The sequence below is a fragment of the Phalangium opilio genome, unplaced genomic scaffold (genome assembly GCF_054372755.1).
Source record: "Phalangium opilio isolate 3A_F unplaced genomic scaffold, DU_Popi_V2 ptg000217l_1, whole genome shotgun sequence".
Taxonomy (NCBI): Eukaryota; Metazoa; Arthropoda; class Arachnida; order Opiliones; family Phalangiidae; genus Phalangium; species Phalangium opilio.
In genome coordinates this window covers 6,862,646-6,886,439 of record NW_028324218.1, presented here as the reverse complement: position 1 = coordinate 6,886,439, position 23,794 = coordinate 6,862,646, and the positions used below count along the sequence as shown (strand labels likewise).

The following is a 23,794-nucleotide window of genomic DNA, read 5'->3' as shown; positions in this document are numbered from 1 at the left end:
AATCTATATCATTGGCTTCTACTCCATTATCATCGTTTGGTTTTAGGATATACGCGGCGATCAGCTAGGGTTACGAGAAACGTCTAGCCTCCCTAAGGTGGGATCTCCACCAAAGGTTTTCGCAATTGCGCTTTTTCCTTACTATTATAATGGAATCGAATCGTATATATACCCCAAATTTGAAAAAAGCGGGCAAGAGGGGTACCCTTCACTTTAAACGTCAATATTAGCAAAGTTTGAGATGATAATAGGTATAACTTTATTTTAAACGATTTAACTATTATTAATGTTAATTATTGAAGATTAAAATAATTAAAAATAATTATATTTATTTAAATATTAAAGATAAATCTCTCGTGCAAAGAGAGAGATTATCATTGCCTCCTATATCTACCAAGGCCCGTGCATGCGATATATTTCCTTCGTTGCCTCCTATATCTATCAAGGCCTGTGCATTGTGATATATTTCATTCATTGCCTCCTATATCTATTAAGGCCCGTGCATTGCGATATATTTTTCAAAACAACAACAAAAATGGGAAGCTCCTCTCAGAAACATAATAATTTCTTTTCTCTGTATATGAAATGAAAATATGGATAATATTGCTCTCCTTCTTTAATGGTATGAATCCTTGCCTGTCTATTAATATTTTACGTAAGAGAAATACGTATTTAGCGAAGCCTAGAGAGGATAAACATAAGCGAGATTGTTTCGGAAAAAAAATACTGCTTCCACTAATGGGTTTATACTCCTTGTTACTGTTGTATAGAGTAATCTTGATAAAAGCTTAAAAAATTACGAGAGGACAGATCTTTTTTATCCTTTTGTTTTATTCTTAATAAGAATATAAAACATTTATTTTGTATCAAAAAATATTTTTTGGTGCTGAGATTGCTTTAGAAAAATCCAAACGGTTAGGCATTGGTAAAAAAGACATGTGTAAGCTATTTGCAGAGATGATAATTGTTTCACATGTTTTAAATAAAACTGAAGCTTCCATTATTGTGTTTATGCTCCTTGTTTGTTTCTCTGAAAACCATCTAGGTGTAGATAACAGTTAGACCAAAAATTTCAAAAAAACCTAGTTGAAAATAGACCTTTTAAATTTGCGGGAGCCATTCTTGAGAATTTTTCTTTGCTTGTAGGTTGTCAATTTATCTACCAGTAAATATTTGTGTTTGGAAGTTGGATATTAAGTCAAATTAAGTGGTTGTAAAGAGCCAGCAGGTTTTTGCCGCTCCTTTTTGTGAGTATTCGATTTTTGTATGTAAAATGGAGGAAGATAATGTTGAGAGTAAGGATGAAATGCGGAAGCGCAAAGCGCGGGAAAGGATGAGGGCAAAAAGGTCGACGTTTTCATTGGATACTTAAGTTTATATAATCTCGACACGGAGAGGTAATATTTTGGTTTTCCCGACTTGTTTAAGTTCTATCTCGCTAGCCAGCCAGCCAGGTTTTTGCCGTAGCCAAGTCGTGTTTTCTTGGCTAGAGGTGGAGACACACTAGGGATTTCTTTATTTTTTATTTAAGTTTTTGTTCAGCCCTTTCTTCAACTCAAGAAAATAATAAAGAAAAATATAAAAACACATCGACGGGTGCGTCAGCTCGCGTACGCTAAAAAACTGAACGGTACCATACAACTCCACGCGTTTTTTCCATGCAGCAATGTACTTTGAACATACGCCTTCGGTCGAGAAGTTCGTGAACTAACACGCCTCTGTCTAGGAAATTATGATACATAGTTCTTTTCTTATGAGGGTATTTTGAGTATGGAAAATTGGGGTTTCTGTATGGTTTACGAATCCAAGAGTGCATGGGTGCCCAGGTCCGTCCTAATGCGCATGTAACTTTGTTGCCCTATCAAGAAGCGATGTCTAGTTTACTAGGGAGAAGGTATAAATTCGCCACATTTATAATCTAGCTTTATCTCTAGTCCAAACGTAGGTCCGGAGTTAATCCCCGCCTCTTAATTACAACCAGCATCTTATTGGTTCTTGAAAACTCGTGCACGTCAGCGCGACGCGAATGACGAAAATTATGTATTTTCCGACTGAGGAGAGGCGAAATAGCCCGGCCTCCTTTTACGTCCCTCCCCCCCTTGTATTTTGAAAGGGGGACTGGGACTATGGCGCGCGAATACTTAGGCATCTTCTACCTTCTCCCTAGTAAACTAGATATGGCTTCTTGGCCCTATCTAAAGTCTTTGTCGTCCACATACCCTACCAATGTTTCATCTTAACCCTATTTGGTGTGGTTCAGACCACGGTTTAATTATCGCAAGACACTATGGGTTAAAGGCTTTCAAATAGACCTTTTCGGTGTAAATAAGATGTTAGGCAACCCTTAGTATGAGACATACAAGGGGGTTGATACATTACCATCCCTTTCTGCATGCCCACTCTCATCGTACAAAAAGACTACAGCGCAGGCGCCAAAAAGCGAGATAGAAAGCAAAGGTTTACCCTCGTATCTTTTCCTCAAATACATCGAAATAGTCTATTGCAATGACTTGGACACTACTTTTATATACACTTTGACCCTGTAGTGGTCATTGTTATAAAAACATATAACTTACAAAACAAGTACATACAAAAATCATACAAAAACTTTGTTGGGAACACACATTAACTTTTCCTAACTTTTTCCTTCACGTAGAACCATATCGTTAATCCCACACAACATCGTGTCATCATAAGTGTTCCATACCATCCTATTTACAACTAACAGCCTTAACCCTATCCCCCAGGGTTAACCTTCACAGAAGTTGATATAGAACAACAACTCTCGTTTGAACTACTCCGACAAGCAATTTCATTTGACCATGGTAGCTTATTTACTCGGTGCAAACTTAAGTTGAGATTCGAAAGGAATCATTACGAGAGATAACACGCAAACTTGCTTTGCACTTTGGGTTTGGGAAAGAAGCAAAATTTGGGATCGAGCAAAACAAAATAACGATGATAACTAAAAAGGATGTTCTCATCAAAAAGCTTTACCGAGATCCGCTTATCAAATTAACCTTCCCCTACTGTGACTGGATGACTGGGAAAGAGATATTTCTCAGTGAGTGCAATTATTATAGAGCATGCATTGCTGTCAGCTGAATTAAGTGTTGAAATAATTCAATGCTTTAGAATCAAAGCTTTTCGTAAATATATGTATCGAAGACATAATGTACCAAAGTAGTGAAACGATTTGTTACATTTGAAATCATCCCCTTTATACTCCGTATATCAACGTCATAGAACTTGACGGTATACCTAACCAAACCCAACAAGTGCATTTTTCAAATACCAAAACTTCATTGAGCAATTTCACTTTAAAAATGTTATGTTTCCAGGTTTTTCCGGAACATCTAGAGTAGAAAAGTAAGAATATTGTGTGGCTAAAAATGACTAGTATACCATGACTTTTCATACCCCCAGGACGTTTTCACACATTTTCTGAAATTCCATCACATTTCAGACCTATATTGAAATTTTACACCCGGCCTTTTTAAAAATCACACGACATTTCACACCCCTTTTTAAAAAATTCCACGACATTTCACACCCCTTTTTAAAAAATTCCACGACATTTCACACCCCTTTTAAAAAATTCCACGACAATTCACACCCCTTTTAAAAAATTCCACGACAATTCACACCCCTTTTAAAAAATTCCACGACAATTCACACCCCTTTTAAAAAATTCCACGACAATTCACACCCCTTTTAAAAAATTCCACGACATTTCACATCCCTTTTAAAAAATTCCACGACATTTCACACCCCTTTTAAAAAATTCCACGACATTTCACACCCCTTTTAAAAAATTCCACGACATTTCACACCCCTTTTAAAAAATTCCACGACATTTCACACCCCTTTTAAAAAATTCCACGACATTTCACACCCCTTTTAAAAAATTCCACGACATTTCACACCCCTTTTAAAAAATTCCACGACATTTCACACCCCTTTTAAAAAATTCCACGACATTTCACACCCCTTTTAAAAAATTCCACGACATTTCACACCCTTTTAAAAAAATGCCACGACATTTCACACCCTTTTAAAAAAATGCCACGACATTTCACACCCTTTTAAAAAAATGCCACGACATTTCACACCCTTTTAAAAAAATGCCACGACATTTCACACCCTTTTAAAAAAATGCCACGACATTTCACACCCTTTTAAAAAAATGCCACGACATTTCACACCCTTTTAAAAAAATGCCACGACATTTCACACCCTTTTAAAAAAATGCCACGACATTTCACACCCTTTTAAAAAAATGCCACGACATTTCACACCCTTTTAAAAAAATGCCACGACATTTCATACCCTTTTAAAAAAATGCCACGACATTTCACACCCTTTTAAAAAAATGCCACGACATTTCACACCCTTTTTAAAAAATGCCACGACATTTCACACCCTTTATAAAAAATTCCACGACATTTCAGATTTAACACCCTTTTAAATAATTTCCATGACATATCACCCCGTTTTAGAAAATTCCACGACATTTCACACCCTTTTTAAAAATTCGACGACACCCTTTTTTAAAGTCTGACTTCCATCAGGCTCTACAAGTATACTATGGACACCTTTAAAAATATTCATTAAATAAGTCAGTAAAACATTTTGATACTTAAAAAAAATCAATCTGCAAAAAAATTACGTAACCCCATGGCTTCAAATTTAAAAATTAATAAAAATTTAAGTTTTAAAAACCCTTCACCCCACAAAAATTCTCGAATATGAACTTGTAGGACTAGGTATGGTTTAAAACAACACTTATGAGTATACTCCATAACGTCCTCCTTGTTCACTCATAATTTAACGGAACTACCTTTTACATTTTTAAACGCGCCCTTCAAAATATTTCCGATATAAACCTTCTTTGGAATGTATAGTCAATTGTTTCAAAAACTTAATGATACTTGGCACATGAAAAAAAAAGAATTAAAAATGAATTTCTAAACTTCTAAATCGTACTTAAACTTAGAGAAACTCGGTTGATTTTTGTAGGGGTAAGCTTCATACTTTGAAGGGATAGTCGTATATATTGAGAATGTAAGTCTTGTTATTGGACAACATACCTGTGTCGCCATCTTTGAGAAAAGAGACTAGCGGCTAGTAACCTTTTGATTGGTTGTCAAGTCATTGTGTTCAAAGTCTTTTGCCAGCAAATATCTGTACCTCGCGATGTTTTCTAACATATAGGGCAGTGCGTGTGACGTCATAACTGTGTCGCCTTCTTCAGTAAAAGAGGCTCAAAGCTAGTAACCATTTGCTTGGTTGTCATGACATTTTGACGTCAGAAATGTCACTGTGTCGTTTTCTTTAAGATGTTTCCGTAAGATTATTTGAATCGAAAATTGAAAAATTTATAGTTCTCAAAAAATACAGTTTCGATAGTAAAAATTTAGAGATAACTTTATGTGCATCAATCACTTTAATGCTTTGCATCAAAAATAACTTCAAAAATTTTTTTCCAACTTCTATCCACTTAAAGAAAGCGTCTGCTCTTTTGAAAAAAAAAAATAATAATAATAAAATAAAGAATGTATCTGCCCATAGGTGAATGACTTTCTTGTTCTTCAAATATGCACGCGCGTTCAACTCGAAATTATGTTTGATTTTTCTTTACTAAAGTAAAGAATAATCGACTCTGGGTCAATAATTTCGGGAGCTTATTTTTTTTTTTTTATTTCAAAGTTAAGTAATGTTCAGCATTGTTGAACTAGATTTAGGCGGATATATTGTTCTTGGAACATTTATTCTTCAATGTTTTTTTTTTAGAATCACTGGGTCTTACGACTAAAATCGTGAACTTGGGATATTATTAACCATTAACCTTGCCCTGATAAATGTTTGTTTTAAGGGATTATTGACTCATTAACACGTGAAGCTAGACTATGAGGAAGTATAGTATTTTATGCGTAAATGTGAGAAGTGTGTGATATATTTATATAGTAATGAATTTTGCATGAATTTGAACTTTTAAAATAAAGAGATGGCTCGAGCAGAGCCTTGTTTGTGTTTGTTTCAAAGAGTTTTTACGACGGATTGCGACAAATTAATAATTATAAAGCAATGAATTTTCCATGAATTTTTAAATAATAATTTGAATATAGGCTTGTGTATACTTGTTTTAAAGCGCATTTAACAATAAGCATGAATATACAAACCATTTTGTATTTTTTTAATAATTGAAATTCATGGAAATGCATGAATTTGAACTTTTTAAGAGATTTTTCGAGTTTAGTTTGTTTGGGCTGGTTTCAAAGAGTTTTTAGCACATATTACGACAAATTAATACTTAAACCTATGAATTTTCCATGAATTTTTAGATTATAATTTGCACATAGGCTTGTTCGTACTTGTTTTAAAGCGCATTTATCAAGAAGCATGAACATACCGACCATTTTGTATTTGAGTAATAATAGAAATTCATGGATATGCATGAATTTAAATCTAGTTACTTTTAATGTTAAACTAAAACAACAAGTCTATGTCGTAACCGTGCCGTTTGTTTCAGAATGTCACTTTTTAGGCCTAACCCCAATTTCTATAACCAAGACCGGAGCCTCCGAGATATCTAGGCCCATGCATGTAGCGAAGCGAGTATATTTTTGACTAATTTAGTTTGCCGTGTTTTCCCGCTTGGTGGCGCTTTCAGCACCGTAAAATAAACAAGTTCAGCCTCATGACCCCGTCGACTGCTACAATATTAGGGCAAGGTATAGACGTAGAGCGGTGAAGCCGAGGTCGCGGATAGTAATAAAATGTTTTTGAAAATTTCCGAAGACCTTTATTAAACAATCATTCCAAAGAAGTAAAGGATAAAAATGTTAAGGTTAAAAAAGTGAAAGGTTTTGAAGGGGTAAAAAATCCTCTAGTGGTATATGAAAACTGTGAATTAGCAACTTCAAGAAGTTTTGTTTTACTAAAAAAACAACGATGTTAAAATCTCATAATTAATTTTTTGTCTATACAATCTAACCAATAGATTCAATAAAAAGTGAATAGCCCCTAAAAATGACGTTAATTTAAAGGTGAAACCTTTCTCTTTCATAAAAGTTTTATAATTGGCCCCTAAAATGTCATCGATAATTTATGGAAGACCCCGGTCGCAACGGTCATTAAAGCGCCACCTCGTACACACAAAGGGTAAAAATATTTCCTTTATGGAACTGGATATTTCCCCACGTAAAAATCGACATGCATGGGCCTAGATATCTCGGAGGCTCCGCCAAGACATAGTATTTAGAATAGTATTATTGTATTTACTCCATCAATTCTAACCTAATGAACACATAACCTCGTTGAATTCCACGCATACCCAACCATAAACCTCCAACAAAATGCAAATAACACGTTCATTTAAACAAAAAAAACCCTTAATTCAATCGCAATCAAGTCACGAAATCCCACAAAAAATTCAATCCATCGAACTAAGTAATAGTGTTTAAAAAAACGAAAAACCTTTAAAGGTCAAAAAAGGTCACGTTATACACGTATTAACCAATCCCAACGCATTAGGGCACGTCTTAAATTGAAATAATTATTAATCCTTCAAACTAAACAGCTATAAATTATTAATTCTAACACAGCTAGGAAAAGAAAATTAAATAAGCTCCGCTTACTTATTAAGAAAGTTTTCGTGATCCAACATTTTTGTATTGTACACAAGCGGTTAATCCAAAGACACGTTAGAAAAAAAGCGCGCATTTCATGAGCGTTCGATATTCTTGAATGTAAAGGGGAAAGTGACAATACTGGTTACGAAGGAAAAAGACTCTGGCAACTCGCAACTCGAATTCCGTGCGGTGTAACAATTAAATAAAGAAAATATATAGGTCTCTCATCGCTATTGCCTTCTGGCTATTCGAGAAGTCAATCGCAATTGGGTTAAAGCTTTACTGAAGACCATTTTGGCATTAATTATTTTCTGCTTCGTAAAATGACTTTTTCGAGACTCTAGCGTGATACGACAACATAAAGATCAACAGCGTGGCTTTATTTATATACTCTATTTTCTATTTTTCCACAGAGGTATATGGTTATTGCACGATATTTGAAACGTAAATGGCAACTGTGTACACTTGGTATATATATATATTTATAGTCCATGAATGAATTAATACAACAGACGTTTTGTTTCCTTTTTTTTGTTATGTTTATATTTGATTTTATGTGAATTTCTATCTTAATTGAAACGTTTATAGAGGTTTTTATTATGTAATAGAAATTCATGGAAATCATGAATTTAGTTATGTTGAAATATTGGTATTTTAGGTATATATTTGTGTTGGTCTTGTCAAGAGCGTTCAAACAAGCACAAACAAGATATACTTTCTACTGTATTTTCTTATGGAATTAATTTATGAAAATCATGAATTTATTTATGTTGGAATAATAGTATTTGACGTATATAGTCGTGTTGGTCTTGTCAAGAGCGTTCAAACAAGTACAAACAAGATATACTTTGTACTATATTTTCATATGGAATTGATAAATTCATGAAAATCATTAATTTATTTATGTTGGAATAATAATATTTGACGTATATAGTCGTGTTGGTCTTGTCAAGAGCGTCCAAACAAGTACAAACAAGACAGTTTCTGTCGTCGTTTCATATGGAATTAATAAAAACATGAATTTCATGAATTTCTAAAGCAAAAATAATATTTATATTACATATGTTACTTCACTGACTCAAGAGTCGTCCAAACAAGACAGTTTGTACATAATGTTTACCAATTTTATGCGTAGAAGCGTCAGAATGTTCCAATTGCATTTACAGTACCATAAATTTATTAATAAACAAGTTCACTGTAGTACAACTATAGAAAATTACAAAAAAAATATGTGAAATTCCCAACCTGTTTTGTGACAATTTTAAAATTCCCTTACTTTTAAACCACTAATGAAAATCGTTCGATTCAATTAGCTTCTTCAACTTAAACCCGCAAAAATAAATAAATAATCTTTTAAAGATGTTAAAAACCGAGTAAAGGTACGAAGAAGACGGAGTCTTCGTATGAAATAAACCGAGACAAAAACAGATCGATAAGTAATAGCAGAAGGGAATAAGAGAGAAGGGAGACATTATAGTCTGCTTTGGTAACGAGAGTCCGACCAACCTCAAGAAAACCGCGAAAACTTTGCGCAAGTACACAGCTTTTAACCAATTTACTGCAAATATAGTTCTTTAAGCTCTCCGCGGTATCAGGCGGCCTATTTGTCTGCTAGATTTTCATTCCCCAAAGGCTTAGGGCTGTCGATGTTTCGTTCTTGTGTAATTATAACCTCAAGTATGTATTTTATTGAAAATAATTTTTATTTTTTAATATTAATTCAGAATAATTAGTTTTCATCTATTTATTACCTTCAAATTATCTGATTTTAGTATGTTCTCAATTCCCGTGTATCTAAATTAATTGCGCATCTTGATTTCGTTTATCAACATGAAATTCGGCCATTTTTATCTCCTTCAATGTAAAGTTGTAAACAAAACTACTTTTTATTCGTCAACCGAGACGTCACCTTCTTATGTGACGTCACAGCTAAGACAGAAGTTAGATAGCCAATCAGTGAAGGGTAGTTGATTTGAGGTTGGTAAGACTGTTGTTACGAGTGTAAAGCATTATGGAGATATAAAGTGTGTCCCTTCTCTCTTATTCCCTTCTGGTAATAGGGTACTCGAGGCACGTGAAGGCAATTTAGTCCACTAATTATAAAGTCACTTTTAACAACTTCCGCCATGAAAACTTTCTTTCGAAAACCCCCATCAAGTTTAAGCTCAAACTCCTCGAAAATAAAAAGAAATATATATTATTTAAATACTAAAAATAGCATTTCCAACTCCGGGAAACAATTTACATATTTTAACAAAAGAAAAAGAAATATGAGGAAACCTTTAATATAGCCGGAATACACGAGGGAAATATTAGAAAGTAAACATACCAGCTAAGGTTTAATGTCATTAATATAAATAAATTTTATACCTAAAAATTTAAACTAATGGAATTTTTTAACTCGCGGTTTAACGCGTATAGTTCCGAAACAACACCGTAAAATACGACGTGAAACGTGAAGAATCAATTTTAGCTTCACCACAAAAATGTTACGATATTATGTTAAACTCGCGGTTTTGTTTTAAATTAATTCATGCATTTTTAATTTGTGTATTTTTTGGGTAATTGCTATTCCTAGACGCTATTTATAAAATAATGAATTTTTAATTGTCTATTAATTAGTTTTCTTTCTGCTCATTACGACGCATTAAAAGTTAAAAATATTAAGTTTAAAAATTCATAATTTTATGAATTTTGTAATTATGTTGATAAATTATCCTTGTTTGTACTAGTATAAAAGCTCGCATTACGATGAATTCAAAAATTCAAAAAGTTTCGAAATTTCATAATTCATGAATTTCTGTATATGTTAATGATGTATCCATGAATTTTCTGAATATGTTAATTGAACCATCCTTGTTTGTACTTGTTCCAAAGCTCCCACTACGACGAATTTAAATATGACCGCTATTTAAAAAGTTTAGAAATTTCATAAATTCATGAATTTTCTGTATATGTTAATAATATATTCATGAATTTTCTGTATATGTTAATAATATATTCATGAATTTTCTGTATATGTTAATAATATATTCATGAATTTTCTGTATATGTTAATAATATATTCATGAATTTTCTGTATATGTTAATAATATATTCATGAATTTTCTGTATATGTTAATAATATATTCATGAATTTTCTGTATATGTTAATATATATTCATGAATTTTCTGTATATGTTAATAATATATTCATGAATTTTCTGAATATGTTAATAATATATTCCTGAATTTTCTGAATATCTTAACAAACCCTCCTTGTTTGTACTAGTCGGAAAGCTGACATTAAGACGAATTCAAAAATGACCTCAAATATTAAACTATATAAATTCATGGACAAATTCATGATAAAACGGTACGATTCAATACCCTTCCACCATCTTGTTTCTCTTAGCACAGAGCCGTGAGATATGGACATGAAACGTGTAAAAACTATTTTTTCAAATTATTATATGGCGACTTTTTGATACAGGGGGACCTTCCTACTTCATATAGACAATTACGAAAAAGATAGAGGAGCTAGTGTGGCCTTTTAAAAATCGTGATGCCTTCGCGAAATTTTTATGTTTTGCAAAAAACGTGACATGGAGATGCAATTAGAAAAAGTGAAGCGAGCCAAGCTACTGTAACCCCTCTCTCTTGGTCCGGTACCGGAAAAATTCTACTACCGGTTGGGAATTCATGATATAAAGTACCCTCAGTGAGATGTCAATTAACAGCGTAAGGGACTCCTAAAAAGAGTTGTTACTAAATTTACAACCTCGTTTTACGGCGCCTCTAAACTTAGGAAATAAAATAGCACCAATTTTTACAACCTAACTTTAACATTAAAAGAATTAAAAGAGTGCATTAACTGGATTAGAAGACTATGTATGAGACGACTGTGAGATGCAACCATGAATTTTTATGAATTTAAGAATTAACAAAGGATATATAATGAATTTGATACGTTATGGTAGTCAGTGGCTTGGATACGAACTTATTGATACCCCGTATACATTTACTATCATTCTTCTCACATAAATAGATATATATATATATAAAAATTCATGGAAAGTTATAGAACCATGAATTTTTTTAATATCATTTAAATATAGTTTTTTTTATTGAGAGTTTTAAAATTTGTCTAATAGTGACTTACGCTAGGATTTAAACATATGTAAAATATATAATAATTCATGGAAGTTATAGAACTATTAATTTTTTTAAATGATATTTAAAAAAATTTATTTGACTTGTTTTGGACTGATGTAGTTTAAATCTTTTCTAAAAAATACTTACGCTAGGATTTAAACATATGTAAAATTAATGCACATAATTTTTAGAACTAAATGCTCTGAAATCATGGTATAGCAACTGTAAATACAATGAGTTGTAAGACTGACTTTTTAATAAATTTAATAAGTTTTAACGAATTAATTAATTAATGAAACCAACTGAGAAATAGTTTAAAAAATCGCATCGTCAATTGTAATTCAAAAACTGCTTCTTTCATAAATTAAAAAAAATCCATGTTCAGTCTACGAATATTTATAGCACCTTATATGGTGGTAGATTAAAATTTAAATGTGTCACATATTGCCTGATTCAAAACCCAAACAATTGTCCTTACAAATTCATATAAAAACTGAGCTTCCCTATTTCATAAGTATATACTGAAACTGTCACTAATCTTATTTTAACGTTCCGTTTCATAATAATATTAATATATCATAGACACACCCCCATATACAATACTTTTCAATCTTCTCTCCAAAGACACGAGTCTGTCAACCTTCCAATTTAAAAAAAAGAAATGAAAAGAAAATTTCTCGCGTCGTTAGCGCATCTAGGACAGAAAATGCTTTGATTCTAGTCATTATGAAGTATTTCAACATTCAAAAGAAGAAGAAAATAACGCAATTAATGACCTAGAATGCATATATTTCTTATATATAAATTAATTGTAAAGATGTAATATTAATTTTGGGTTGAAATTCCTTAATTGATAAATATATCTTGAAGTGGGTTAATTATTTTTAAAATTTATAAATGAACTTTGACCCCTATTAGGGGAGGGCTACCACCGATTTTAAAATTTAAATTTCCCTGACCTTTTCAGAAATCCTTTCCCTGATCATACAAAGTCATTTTCTCATATAATTAATCACAAAATTTAAAATTAATTAAAATTTTTGGGTTAAAATAATAAATGAACTTTGACCTTTAGTTATGGAGGTAAATCTTTTAACGCTACACATGGCGTAAAAATGAAATTATTTTTATGAGCAGAACCTCAGTATTTTAGGTGAAAATAATCATTAAATTCAAACTTAATTAATCATTATTGGGTGAAAATAATCAATAAATTCAAACTTAATTAATCATTATTGGGTGAAAATAATAAATGAACTTTGACCTCCTTTAGTTATGGATTTAACTATAAACTAAGAAACATTCGTAAGACATTAGATTAAGTCTATAAACAAACAAAAATTGATAACCTAAGACTAAATACACGAGTGCTATTTAAATTAAAACCCTGCTGAACTGAACTGAATTGAATTAATCTAGCGCATCCCCTTAGGGAATATCACCTGCCATAAAATTTCAAAGGATATCCAAATTAATTTGCAAAGAAAAACTAAACGGAACAATTATTACAAAGACTCATAATCTTGTCAAAAAAAGTATTAAAATTTCGGCTGAGCAGTTGACAGGTATCAATTTTGTTAAAAAATTATTATTAACATAAACCTGACTGCGGAATTTTAATCGTAAAATACCCAAGAATGAATTTTATTTTCCGTAACATATTGATTCAAAATTTAATATTAATTTCAATATAATATTAAGGGCGATGAGAAGTTTAATACGATATATTCATGTTAGGGTTGAATTATGAATGATAGCTTTTTGCATGATAAAGAAACTCATACCAGATCTGCGATTATTAAAATATAAATAATCGCAAGGATAAGCGAGAAATTAGGTTGTCATTAAAATAGGGTTAAAACTGACACAATAATAAACGAAGTTAAAAAAAATAATAATTTTTTTAATAATTTTTAAAGTGAATTTAATGATATAGCCAAGTTTCATTTATTATTATATTTTTTCCTCTCTAAACTTTTGAACTTCATAAAAAGTATTTTATATAGCGTGAAAAATATTTTGTAAATTAAAGATACACTTAAATTATACGAAAAAGACGATAGCTAAAAGAATCTATAAATTCGTTATTTAACTCAAATTATAAACATTGCATAGTTAAATTATTTAATTAGTGTTGTTTATAATGTGTAAACAAATGTAATAAATAATATTGTTGAATATTTACTTCAGTTATGGCAACAGAAAGTTTTAAAATTCTTGAAAACGCTTTCTTAGTGACAATCACAGGATTTCACAAATATCTATTGTGGAAACTTCGACAATATACCCTTTCCATAAGTAAGAAGTAAAATAGTCTGGTGTTTGACCACCTTTTTTGGTTAAAACTGAACATCAAAACTTCAAAAGGGGGACTTAAATTATTAGATAATTCAAGTATTCCTTTAATGAAACACAATTTTTTATAAATATTATTAACGTTTTTTCATATCACTGGAAAAAAGTGAAAAACAGGTTTTGTCGAAAAAGAGACGATAGATTTATTAACTTTACAGTCGGACTGCGTACTTCCTTTCTTACCTAGTAACCTCTTATTTCACTTTCAACGCAATTTGACGTAATTGAAAGTGAAAATTAGTATCTAATATAATACTACTCTGACCGAATTAATGCCTTTATATCATTTGTCATATAATATATGATTATCATAAATTTATCTATTTAATTATGGAATTTGTAGTTCGTAATTTTTTGCGACTCGAGCAAAGTGAACTCTGGGAAAATATCAATTGATTTTTAGAAAGACCTTGATATACCAGAAGAAAATACAGATAATAATTTCCCCCTAAAGATTCGTCTCCCCTTTAAAAAGTGATTTGTGAAACTAACTTTGGAAAAACCTTGATATACTATAATTCAATCGATCCCCTCCTTTGAAATAGGTTTGGTATCGACAGATGTGCCCAAGTGACTTTGTATTAAGGGTTCACGGGTTATTTCTATAATTTCATGGAAAAATTCATGGCATGAATGTAAATTTTCACGTGCATAAATTCTGAATTTGTGATTGGTACCATATTTTCTGTACCTTTTTCTAAAACTGACATGAAATACCAATAATTTCCATTTCAAAGAAAAATTCATGAAATCATGAATTTTCCGAAGCTTCCATCATTAATTTAACAATGGTATTATTCACTTCTATAAATTTTAAATTTGTCATGATATACTTAGTATATTTTATAAGTACTTGTTCGTGTACAGAGTTCAAAAATGGCCAAGAAATACAAAATTTAAATTTAATAACAAAATTCATGCGATCATAAATTTTTCAAACTTCTTATCATTAACATCACAACTAAATACTTCAAAAAAAAATTTAACCAGGAAATATATTCTAAACGAACCTAAGTTTATACCCGTATCACGTTAAATCTCAAAAAATTACAAAATAAAAGTACCCAAACAATAAACATACAATTTGAATAACAACCCTCATGTCAAGTAGCTAGCTTGTGTTGAAAGGAGGTATAATTGAGAAATATGTAAATGACTTCGTAATCGTTAGTTTTCTTTCATGGCTCTGATACCGTTACATAGAAAGGAAGTCCTTGTTTTCTGATATAAACACGAGTTGTACGTAAGTGAACACGTGTGGGTTGCTAAGGTAAGGTTTGACAGGGATACAAAAGGTAACAGGCAGCAACCAAAAGTAGGAAGGATTCAAAAACAACGCAGTTAAGTTTATGCCCTCGCAAACCGCAACAGTAATTAAAGACCCCGAAAAAAAGAAAAAGAAAGTACCAAATATTTGGCTCGGGAATTTGAAAACAAGAAGGAGAAAGTATGTTTAATGGTTTCATATTTGACCCCAAGAAACAGCACAACTAAAGTGATATTTTTCGGTATTACAATTTGTACCTTAGAAGGAAACAGCACCAAACAAAGTGTCCTTGGGACAGGAGGAGAAAGAGATTGGAAAATATCGTCCGCTAGTTCAAGCATATTTCCGTATGTCAATGTTAACCAGAGTATCAGACATGATTTAGCTAATTATAGGTTATAAAATTTGGGTTTTTGTACTTCCTGAACGTGTTAATACCTTCTCAAATCTCAACACCACAACAACGGGTTCTTCAATAAAACCGTCTGCTGCGAGAGGCATATATACGTGGGCTCATAAGATAATAAGATATGTTCCATATGGATGACATTACCTATACTTCTTAATGCTAGAGACGAAGCGAGAATAGACCACACTCAGATTTGCAGTCCATACTGTTTAGTCTGTACTAAGCCTTTGACAGCACCTCACCAGACGTCGCTTTACGAGAATATTACGTTTCAACTACACTCGGTTAATTTTGCCAGTCCATCTTTCTATTTAGTCTGTACTAAACCTTTGACAGCGCCTCATCAAGCGTAACTTTACGAGAATCTATGACCTACGTCACTTCATGACAAGCTCTCAGTAACCATTGGCAAACTTATGGACAGGTGAGACAAAGGTAACTTGCGCCCTTTAGAGGCATCATGAGGTTATTCGTGACCAAAATCTCCTCACTACCACTACCACATCAACAACAACAAACAGTTAAATATTACTACCCTCACTTCCTAAACGTATAAATCACCAATAAGAAATTAAAAAATACGCCCAATCGCCGTCAAAATCGGCAGAAAGTGATTATCGGAAAAATAAAAGGGAGAGACGACGCTAGGAGCTCAATTATACTTTTGGCCTGCCTATTTAACCCATAAAAATCCCTCTTGAGAGAAAGAGAGACCCGGAATACTAATTAGTTCGGGGCGCACTGCTACCATACTGTAAATGACCGAAAGAGTTGTCCCCAAAGTCAACCATACCTTACCCTTAATCCCCAACGCGTTAGCCCTATTAAAAACAAATTAAAACAGCTTTATAACCACTGACAAGTGAATTGGAATTGCGTGTATACTTTGAAAATATCGCGAAGGCGTAGATGGCAATAAACGACACGACTATGGCATTAGCATAAGTGCGCGAATCTTTCCGTCTAAGTCTACATGTTTTATGTAGAGTTTATGAGACAGATGGAGACACTTGGCAGTAGTATAGTCTTTCTAAGTTTAGGGTAAACAGTTCAACTATTAACAAATACATTTTAACATAACTAGGTATGAGAAGGGAGGAGCTACGGGGACGTGACGTCAATATTGGTTGTCTAAATGTATGGCCTGAGCTGACGACTTCCAATATGGATGCCAAAACCGACGTAAGAGATAGGAAGGTGTGACGTCACGAGAAATTTTGTAGTAGCAGACTACATCAAAACCAAGAAGCGATATCTAGTTTACTACGGAGAAGGTATGAATTCGCTTTGTCTCCGGTCCAATCGTAGGTCCGGAGTTAATCCCCTCCTCTAAATTACAACCAGAATGTCATTAGTTCTTGAAAACTCACGTCAGCGCGACGCGAATGATGGAAATTACGTATTTTTCGACTGAGGAGAGGCGAAATAGCCCGTACTCCTTTTACGCGCGCCCCCCCCCCCTTGTATTTTGAAAAGGGGACGGGGACTATGGAGCGCGAATACCTTCTCCCTAGTAAACTAGATATCGCTTCTGGTCAAAACCAAATACACCATTTCGACGAAACCTGACTAGTATTACTGTTAGTTCAAATTTATCTTAACAGAGGGCGCTCGCAGTTCTTCCCTAAGGCACCTTGTCTTCTAATCATGTTACTGTTTGAGGTTTAATTTAGTACCACATAAGACTTACAAGGGTTACAGTTATAAACCTATGATATGAGGGGTTAAGAGTTGAAAATAAGACGCGCCTGGCATTCCGACCATGCGCATTTAAGTCTTTCATTACGAGATACTTTATTGATTACTACCTAAGATTTTAAAACGAAGACGATAAACCCGGTAGCTCTTTAACACTCAAGGAGAAATGATGAAGACTTCATTAAAATATCACGAATTGCCGCATTTTTTGGTTAAAAGAAAAGAAAATCGCGGGATTCTTTACGTGCACGGTAAGCCTTGGCTCGGTTAGATCATTTCTAAAACAAGTTTTTTTGGACGCAACTGGGTGGCATTTTTATGTTTTTGATTTGAAAAATGCGGATTTGGGTTCCGTTTCGAAATGGAAAGTAACCCTATTGATATGTTAATGAAATGGCGTACGTCACGTGTTTACCGGGAAGCTAGGCATTAACGTTCTTCCTCGATGACGAATTAAAAATATTACGTATGCATAAATTAATAAAAATTAATTCTTGTTATAATTACTAGAAGCAAAGTACCTCGGTTTGCCCATTAGAACATTTTTTTTGTTACTTTCCAGGCAGCCATTTTCAAAAATGGTGGCAAATCTAAGCCGAAAAGGCTTAAAACCAGTCTATTGGATATACTTAACCAGTGCACTAAATATTTATTGAAATGCACGGATGTTATTTCACAATCTTATTACATTTATGGCCGCCATTTTTTCAAGATGGCGGCGGATTGGAAAAATATTTCATATTGCGTGCCTGCTACTTAAGACTAAGCTTTCTAGTTAATGCGGTTTGGCCTGGGTCAGGTCTTTTACTTTAACTAATTAAATTTAACTTAATTTGCAAAATATATTAACGTTTGTCTCATATTCTAATCTTTCTAATAAGGTTTTCTAATCTCGCTAATTAATTTTCTTTTAAATAATAACACAATATTTTCTAAACATTAATTAAAATAATTCCATTGACACCATCGTTTTTTCAAGGTGTACTACTAGACTAAGGTGCAATTAACACAAACATTAAAAATTAACACCCTCTTCGGTGTTATATTCAATTAAACAACCAGTTTGATGTAAAACGTGATTAATAATGAACGGCCGCTGGCTATTTATATCCTTGAAATTATATGATTCAATCCGAATTTAATTAATTTTAAATAATTAAAAAACGCAATTTAAAATTCTACATTACCCATACGTTATTTTGAAATAGGGATGATTTCAATCATTTGAACTTACCTATAAAATAAAAACAAAAATAATTAGTATTAAACACAAAACAATTAATTGCAAACCACTAAAACATCGTGAAATAAAATATTAACTTTAAAATGGCGTATTTTGGGCGAAGCTAAAATTCTGAGCAACTAAATTTGTCTTTCCCATCTTGTTTCAACTAAACAAAAAAAAATAATTTAACTTTTTCAAACTTTCCCCATGAAGCTTTTTTAAAACAAAAAGCGTAGAATAACAAAACTATCCGCATTAAACCTAAAAAAAAAAAAAAATATAATAAAAAGAAAAAATAATGGGGTAAATTTTAGAATTATTAATAGAGTTTTGTCTGCTCATTAAACTACAAGATCTAGTTTGTGCGAGGAAGCTTCAAACTTCCCCTAATTTAGAACTGGGAAATATGATATTATTTAATTAAAAATTTGGAAACGAAATATTAGGTTTGGTTTGGGGATAATTTCCTTATGTTTAATTACAATAATTTTTCATTGTTTGGGTTTAGGAATTTCGAAGCATACTTAAAATAAATGAGTTCATATTCAATTATGGGTCTATTCAGGCTGGTTTAACAACACAGGACCAAAACTTGGATGTCATATCGACAATAAACCAATTTTGAAAACAATTAAGACCAAGCGACACCTTAAGTTGGCTCTGAGTATTATTTAAAGTAACGAACAAAACGTCTTCTACTACTACTACAACTACTACTTCTACAGGCTAGGTCGAACTAATAGTCCATCATAATTTATTTGCATTAAATTTAATCCCAATGTGAACGTAACCAAAAATACCCCGCAACCACACCTAATCAATCAAAGCCAACCAAGTTATGTAGCCTTAAATTTTTGATTAGTTTCACAAATCATTAATCAACAATTGATTAGAAATTTAAATAATATAACCTAATTAATCTTTGTCAGAAATATATTTAATCCTCGATTTCAATTTATATTCAAGAGAAAGTGTACCATACAATATAATAATAATACGAAAATTAATTTCACGATTTAATTGTCTCAAAACAAAAGGAACAAAGCAATTATTCAAAGGAATGGGGCTTTGTACTTGACACCACCAGTCGTCAAAAATTCTAATTTGTGTCGGTTTTAAAAAAACTGGAAATAATATAACTGTAATTACTAACTGTGGTTTTGATTATTTTAAATTGATTTTCCGTTAAATTAAAGGGTCAGCAAAGTAAATCTTTCAAGCATGGCTCGAAAAGGAATTTATATTTATCTATAAAAGCCTTTTGTGTAGCCATTTTCACTCATCGTATCTGGATGGATTTTGTGGGAAGAGATAGACTTGTGTTTGTCACTGGTTACAAACTGGAGCTTGTCATGAAGTGAGTGAGGTAGGTCATAGATTCGAGGTAAAGCGACGCCTGGTGAGGCGCTGCTGTCAAAGGCTTAGTACAGACTAAATAGGATTAGATGGACTGCAAATGTAACCGAGTGTAGTCAATTTTCTCTTGAACTAGCTCCTAGTAAGTCTCTAGCATTACGAAGCATAGGAAGTGTCAAGCCCGTATTGAAATTAACATGGAAGATATGAAGGGGCACAAGGAATCCTGTATGAATTCTATCTTAAACTAAAATTAAAACCGAAAAAAGAAGAGGAATTGTAACGGTGTATAATTACAGCTTCAAAAGAAAGCGACTTTGTGTCCACAAAGGTCCATCCATACCCAATCTCATATGTTCATACTAGGGTCATCATATGTCGCAGTAGTTCCCGTTCTTATGTCGGGGGGCAAAGGACACATTATAGAGAGTGGTTCTTACCGGGGACATAAAAATTTCGGAAGTACAGACAGTACACCGTCCCATAGTGAAAGAAGTGAGTCTTGCCGCTTCCGCTTTAAGATTCAATGCAAGGGGGGACCTCTTAAATGTGTTTTATAGGTCCGTGCATGGATGGTGGTGGTGTGGTTAGCGCGGGAAACAGGGACACAATGTTAGTAGGGCTTCCCTTTTTCAATGGTTCATTGAGCGCGCTCTGCTAGCGGCTGGTACTCTTTTTTAAATCTACTTCCTGTCAATGTTTTTTAACAGCTCTCTGAAATCTGAATTCCCCGACAACTTTGCTTGGACGTTTTTGCTTGAGAACCTCCAGTGTTAAAACTCAAGAAAAAGTGAAGTTGGTTTATAACGCGCTATAGGCTGCTAACCTATCCGGTGTTGGACAGGGTGTTTAAACGGACTGAGAACCGGGAAGTGTTTCCTGTCTATGTAACCACTAAATACTAAGTAGTCTTTGGGTCCAACCATAATCTGCATGACTTTAATTTTAATTATTTTATTGTTTTAAGGAAAGGATAACATAACATTATACCTCAAAAGAACGGCCATTTCCTAAATATAGAAGGAAAATTACTTAAAATAAATAAAAAATCTCTTATTACAAAATAATTAGCATTTAATTAGACTAAAAATGAGGACTACTGCGCCATCCGCCATTGATTTAGTGGCGTCTGCTAGCCAGAACCTCTGACCCTCACGGGATTGGTTGAATTCTCACAGGCTGAGAAAGGTAAGGGTACAGGCACCAAAAAAAGGGATGGAAGGCAAAGATTTACCCACGAATCTTTCCCTCTTAGTTACATCGAAGTGGTCCATAGATAAAATAATTTCAACAAGGGAGAAAAGAGGTGAGATGGAGTTGTAATAATGATGGGCGACCAGCGGCACCGAAACTCTCCCAGTGTACCTTGCGCACTCCCCTACCCTTCGTTAGGCCATTTGTTTAGTGCTGCCACGTAGCGCCATTATATTTGTTTAAGAACTAGCTTCTATTTTTAAGACAGAGGGGGCGCCATTTACGTTTCCGTACCGTACGACCCTACATAAACGCCACTAGGGATGCTGGGAGGATTTCTGTGGGGGTACAGAGACCAGAATTATAGCTACGGGATTACCACTCCATAGTCTATCTCCTTCAAGATTTAAACTATTTCAGTGCCAAAAGGTCTGCACATGGATCTGTGTCTCCATCTTTTGGTTTGTTTTTTATAGTCACGTTTTATCTGTCTGTGTGTTGTGTGTACAATGGGGTCTGACCTTTCAATCCAGGATCTCATGGTGTACCTAATGTACCTAGTCCTAGAGAAAGCGGATTATTTATTTTTAGACTGACATCAAAGTTAGCCTTTTTTTCTCTTTCAAGTAGATGTAACAACCAGTTTAGTTTTTTTTCTCTCTCTCAAGGGATAAAACTTAATAAGCTTTTAAAGCGGGTTATCTTTTACAATTTCAAAAAATATCTCCGCACCCAAGATATATAACTCTGAACTTTTAATGTAATGTAAAAAGGTTTTTATCCGAATCTCCAAAAACTCTAAAGATAGTATCAAAAATTGCGTACTTGTACTTGTAGTATATTATCAAATACTTTTGAAGGAGGTTTTAATATCAACAAAAGCTATATATCTTGATGACCAATATAAATAAACATGACTTTACTTTAGCAGGGTTGCAACATATTTTTTACTTTAAAATTTCCTAGCTTTTTCAGGTTATAGGATAACATAATTTTCTATGACCAGGGATAGATTTAATTTTATTAGTAGGAATGGAGAACGGTTCGTATTTACTTCATAGCCCAGTATAGAGCCCCTCCCTCCAACACGCAACGAAAAGTTTAAATTATCTTACTGGTCCACTTAAAACTACGTTTTGATGACGTTACTGACGGGGACGGCGAGAAATAAGTAATTCCTTTTTACCTCTGTCGCTACGACCCGCCTCTTCTTTCATACCCCTCTTCCCCGGGAAGGGGGTCCGGGACTTTGACGTGCGCCCACATTACTCTGTTCTCCATTCCTACTTCTAAAATTTAATCTATCCCTGCTATGATCAATTTTATTTTAAATATTAATCAGAAATAACTAGTACCTAATTTAATAGTGTTTCAAATAAGTGTGGCATAAATTAATGGGATATTTTTGGGGCATTGTTTTCAAGTTAAGAAACTGAATGACAATCATTTCTAACTGACCAAATTTGGTGCAGGACTGGTAACCTTGAAGCTGTAACTATTGTCTTTGTTTATGCATACCGGAAATTACCTCTTAACCCCAAATAAAGCAGACGACACTACGACCTCCTTATGGAAAGAGTCTATTGCTTGTCGACGCACAAAGCATAGGATCTACCATCAAAATATTATTAATTTTATTTGTATTCCGAACTCATTCAGCTTCCTCTCACCTCACATTTTTACAAAGCTTAACACAAATTGAAGAACAGTTAATCAATCTAAAAAAGGCACAAACATTTTCTAGAAACGTGTTGTTACGTCCAACTATGGAGAAGAATTTTCATTGTAGAAGATTAATCATGGAGACAACCTCCGCTTTGCGAGACGTACCATGCAGAACTCGACGACATTAAATTAGCATATTATTTACGGTAGCCATGGCTGAAGTATTATGATTGATTACTAGTAAAAATTTTGTTTTGCTGTAGCAGAGAAATACCTATGCAGGTATGTACTGGACAAAACAACTTTATGTTACTATACAAAATAATAGATATCCAATGAGGGGTCTCCAGAAGATTCATCATAATATACAGGGTGTTGCCATAAATTAAGGCCGATTTTGAGTCAAAAATAATTTATGACATTGGGTCATAGAGTAATTATTATAGGGAACTATTTATCCCGTATGTGATTCGGTTTAGTAACCTTGCTATAATAAATGTTAAGGGATGTTGGGAAGAATTATGTTACAATTAGCTCGCTTTGTGGTGGTACACTTCTCTCGAAGAAAAGTATTATGTACTTCTGGCTTTATGCATTTTTTGAGTATTTCAAATAAAAAATGCTATTTAATTCAAATTTTGTTTTTAAAAACGGTGAACTTTATGGTTTAATGCAAAATATGGCCAGGTATGTACATTGAACTATTTTCAACAATGAGCCAATCCATCATGTCTGTATGGGCAAAGCTAGCTGCACTTTAAACTGGGTCAATGTCGGAAATTATCATACCGACGCGCTTTACATAGAGTGTGTTTAAATAAATTTAATCTTTAATTGTAGTTTAGTTAGTTTTTTCC

General features: G+C 33.2%; 1 protein-coding gene across 12 annotated transcripts in view; it reads right to left on the bottom strand.

Moving 5' to 3' along the window:
- Prosap (SH3 and multiple ankyrin repeat domains prosap) overlaps window positions 1-23,794 on the bottom strand; it is a 188,815-nt gene that overhangs the window by 44,724 nt on the left and 120,297 nt on the right. The window lies entirely within an intron of this gene.